Source organism: Microtus ochrogaster, linkage group LG9 (genome assembly GCF_000317375.1).
Source record: "Microtus ochrogaster isolate Prairie Vole_2 linkage group LG9, MicOch1.0, whole genome shotgun sequence".
Classification (NCBI taxonomy): domain Eukaryota; kingdom Metazoa; phylum Chordata; class Mammalia; order Rodentia; family Cricetidae; genus Microtus; species Microtus ochrogaster.
This window is the reverse complement of record NC_022034.1, coordinates 30,607,756-30,612,619: the sequence shown is the minus strand read 5'-3', so window position 1 is coordinate 30,612,619 and position 4,864 is coordinate 30,607,756. Positions and strand designations below refer to the sequence as shown.

Sequence of the window (4,864 nt, the reverse complement as noted above, 5' to 3'; positions counted from 1 at the left end):
AGTTCTCTGTTTAGGTGTGTATTCCATTTCTTTTACTGGATTATGTGATCTTTTGGTGTCCGATTTCTTGAGTTCTTTGTATATTTTGGAGATCAGACCTCTGTCTGATGTAGGGTTAGTGAAGATCTTTTTCCATTCTGTAGGCTGTTGTTTTGTCTTCTTGACCATGTCATTTGCTTTTCAGTTTCAGGGGGTCCCATTTATTAATTGTTTCTCTCAGTGTCTGTGCTGCTGGGGTTATGTTTAGGAAGTGGTTCCCTGTGCCAATGTGTTCAAGTGTACCTCCCACTTTCTCTTTTATAAGGTTCAGTGCGGCTGGCTTTATGTTGAGGTTTTTGATCCATTTAGACTTGAGAGAGACTGATTCTTTTCTGAATGTAAACTCTAAGCAATAAGGCCAAATATTTTAATTATTATACACACACACACACACACACACACACAAAGAGACTATAAAGTATTGTGTGTGTGGTGTGTATGTGTGTGTGTGCTCATATACACCACCACCCCCAGTTTATGTGGTCCTGTTTGTATAGAACCTAAGGCCTCATGGACCCCAGACATTCGACCAACCAAGCTATATCTCTACATACATCCAAAGTTAAAATTTCACTTATACTTTTTACAATAAAAGTCAGGTTGTGGTAGCTTTGGCTTGTTTGGAACTTGTTATGTAAACCTCGTACACCCTAAACTTGTGGTCTGGGCTCCATTGAGACCCAGACTCAAAACCAACAACCAGCAGCTCTCTGCCAACCCAGAACTCACAGATGCCCTGAGAACTGGGAGTTCTGTGTAGATTTCAAAAGAAGGAAATTAAACTTCGATACACAAAAGCAAAGAAGCTGTATCTCTGCAAAAGCTCTAGTGCAGACCTCCCTCTCCCTGTGGATAACTTTAAAAATAGCAACTTTGAGAGACGCCCCAAGGTAGTTTCTTTCTGGCCCCAGGTAGTAAAGGGCCAGTTAGCCAGCTTTCTCAACAGTGCTGTCACCTGATCCCCGCCCCCTGCTTTGCTCTCTCCTGTCGTTCTGTCCCCTGCGAACTAACCTAAACTACAAGAAGAGTCATTGGACAGGAAAGTAAACAATACATTGTTCTATGGTGGAAAGATTTTGCAACTGTTTTGCATTGTGAAATTTCCTCATTCCTGTGAGTACTGAAAGGTTTGTCTCAAATACCCATGGCAAGGGTTGCAGATTCAGATAGAGGACCTGAAAACAGAGGGGTAGGTGTTTTGTAACTCTGGTCCGTTTCCTAGTTCTTCTATGGACAAACTGGACTTGAATCATCACAAAGGTGTAAAGACTCTAAAATACAGTGTTTTGCTCTCCTTTGCTGACACAATTCGTACCTAAGTGGTCCAGGGCTTTCTGAAAGTATGTGGGCATGAGATCCCTTCATTAAATATAAATGGCTACAAAAAAAAAAAAAACCAAAAAAAACAAAAAAACAACGTCAAGTCTTTATTCAAGCAGTTGAGCCAGCTGCAGGGGATGAGAGGAACAAAGTACAGGATACCACCTAACTCCATCTTCTACTGCCTGCATTTGAAGGTCAAGAACTATCTCTGGATCCAGCAAAAACAATATTACTAACTGGGTGGTGGTGGTACAAGCCTTTAATCCCAGCACTTGGGAAGCAGAGGCAGGTGGATCTCTGTGAGTTCAAGGCCAGCTTGGTCTACAAGAGCTAAGTATAGGCTCCAAAACTACAGCAAAACCCTGTCTCGAAAAACAAAGAAACAAACAAAAGAACTGAATATTACCACTACAGTAATTATTTTCAGAAACAAAAATTATAATAGGAGTACTTCTTCCTCAATTTTAACAAATGTGTTAATATATTTATATAAATATCACATGGGTAGGCCTCACAAAAAGATGATAGATGAATTAAGAATATTTATGGTCAGACGTGGTGGCTACCTCTTTAATCACAGCACTCAGAAGTCAGGAGCTGGTGAGTCACCCTGCCTAAAATTAAAGAATATTCATTGCAACATTGAACACTAAGATAGGTGGACATATTTACAAGGTATTGCACATTATAGGTTTTACAGGAATATATGTCCAAAGCTTATCAGAAAAATAAGTTGATAAATAAATTATTTACACAGACAGACTATGAACTCTTACCATACAGGTACAATAATTTTTTTGTTTGTTTTTCTGTGACAGGGTTTCTCTGTGTAACAGTCCTGGCTGTCCTGGAACTTGCTTTGTAGAACAGGCTGGCCTTGAACTCACAGAGATCTGCTTTCCTCTGCCTGAGTGCTGGGATTAAAGGTGTGCAGCCCGTCACCAGGCTGTCAGATGCAATCATTTTTAAGAACAGAAATCTAAAATATTCTTATTTTTCTTATTTCTTGAAAAAAATTAATGTACAATTAGAAGGAAGCTTTTGTTTATTTATTTTGAGACAAGGTTTTACGTAGCTCAGGGTAGCCTCAAAGTCACTGTGGAGCTGAGGATGACCTTGAACTCTGGTCCTGTCTCTACTTTACAAGTGTTGGGATTGGAAGCATGCACTAACATACCTTTATTGCAAATCATTACTTTTTGGTTTAGTTTCTGAGTCTGTAATAAATGTTCACTATATAAAATTCAACAATTATGAACGGGTAGGGAGTGAAGAATAAAAGTTTTTCTTCTTTACAGAAAGAGTAAATTTCCTGTAAACCAAGGTGCTCTACTTCCGTTTGGATTATGATATAGACAATCTTTGTTTTGCTTTGTATCAACAGATCACAAAACAACTGGTATGTTGGACATGGCGGTTTAGGCTGTAACCACAGCACTCTGGAAGCTGAGGCTGGAGGATTGTTTTGAGTTTGAGGCCAGCCTGAGTTACATAGTTAGTTCTAGATGAGCCTGGACTACAGAGTAAAAGACCTATTTAAAAAATAGTTCAGGAGACCAGGCCTGTCTCATTTAACACACAGTCTTTGGGCAGAATCCCTTCTCTTTCAGAAAAGGCCGCTTGGTGAGGCGACTTGCAGATCGCTTGTCAGGACCACTCAGCTCCGGGTTTGCAGCAGCCCAGCCTCAGAAGACGCAAGGGGTACTGGGAACTTTCGAGAGACCTGACTGTCTGAAGGATGGTACTGGTGGCTTTGCTTGGACTTAGCTGGTTCTGTTCACCCCTGGGAGCGCTGGTTCTGGATTTCAACAACATCAAGAGCTCTACTGACGTGCAAGGCACTGGGAAGGGCTCACAGTGTGCCTCAGACAAGGACGGCAGTGTAGGAAAATTCTGCTTCACGTTGCAGGTCGCTCTGTGCCGCAGAGCTCAGAGGAGGTGCCAGAGGACCCCCATGTGCGGCCCGGGAACCGTCTGTGTGAACGATGTTTGCACAAGGCCAGTAATGGGCAGAAACACTGATGACCGAGACTACACCTATGCAGAAGGAACCGCCAAACAGCCCTTAGAGGAAAACAGACCTCAGGGGAAGCCCAGTGTGAAGAAATCACAGAGCAATAAGGGACAGGAGGGAGAAAGCTGTCTGAGAACTTCCGACTGTGACCCTGGACTTTGCTGTGTTCGCCATTTTTGGACAAAAATTTGCAAGCCGGTTCTACTAGAGGGACAAGTCTGCTCCAGGAGAGGACATAAGGACGCTGCCCAAGCCCCAGAAATCTTCCAGCGCTGTGACTGTGGTCCTGGACTAGTGTGTCGAAGTCAGGTGACTGGAAACCGGCAACAGACATGGCTAAGAGTATGCCAGAGAATGTGACTGTGACACGGCTGTAAACACGGGACTCACAGCCAGGCACTAATTTTGTTAATTTTTTTTTTTTTTTTTTTGAGTTGGTGCTTCACTGTGTAGACCCGACTGGGCTTGAACTTGCTGTCAACCTGGCTATCATGAACTCATAGAGATCCGCCTGCTTCTGCCTTTTGGGTACTTCTTTGGGTAGAGGGAGGAGTTTTCAGACAGGGTCTCAAAGTAAGCTATGTAGCCCAGGCTGTCCTCAAACTCACTGTCTTCTTACCTCAAGCTCCAGGTTGGGATAACCGACGAGCACTATACCCAGCATAAATATAGAACCAAATCTAGCAGCTGAAATACACAGTAACCAGAGTACTGTGAGATGCTTTTTGTCTCCTGTCTAGAATACTGACATAATTCTACAATTCTGATACAGCCAATTCAATCTGTCCAAATACATCTTTTCTAAAAAATTGGAAAAAAAATAGTTCAGTGTGAATAGAATAATCCTGAATGGAAAGATTACAGACATTTCGGATTTTTTTTCACTCTACTTGTTTCTATGTTTTGGCAAATTGTCAAAATTCTTTGAGTTTGTTTCAGTGTTCAGCATTTACCATAGCATTTTCTGTGTCTGAATATCTCCAAAAAATGTGTTTCATGTCTCTTGTAGCCCAGGCTGATCTGAAACTTGGTATGTATTTGAGGGCGACATTATACTGCTGATCTTTCTGCTGCCCCTTCCCATGGACTGGGATCATGGGTATATATTCCATGTATGGCTAGTGTGACTTTTCCTCGTTGGCATGACTTCCTCTGGGGTATCTCTAGTTTTCTATCCCTATTATTTTCCTTTACTTATTTCCTTGGGCTACACTGTCTAGAGTCCGTCAAACAACCATATTAGTATCATTTAAGAATACATTTATTTATATTTTTCTGTATGCATCTGTTTTGTGCCTGCTGGAGGTCAGAAGAGGGTGATATATCTCTTGGAGCATAAATAACAGGACGCTGAGAACTAAACTTTGGTCCTCTGGAAGGCAAGTGTGCTTAATCCCAAGCATCTCGTCAGCCTCAATATTAATGTTGCTATGATACTATTGTTTGTATCTTGAATCTTCTCCACAGAGGCCCATTTTAAAGATTTTA

At 41.8% G+C, this 4,864-nt stretch overlaps 1 pseudogene; it reads left to right on the top strand.

Annotated features, from left to right (window-relative positions):
• The first annotated feature begins 3,100 nt into the window (after window positions 1-3,100).
• Window positions 3,101-3,736, top strand: LOC101999198 (annotated as a pseudogene).
• The last annotated feature ends 1,128 nt before the right edge of the window (window positions 3,737-4,864 follow it).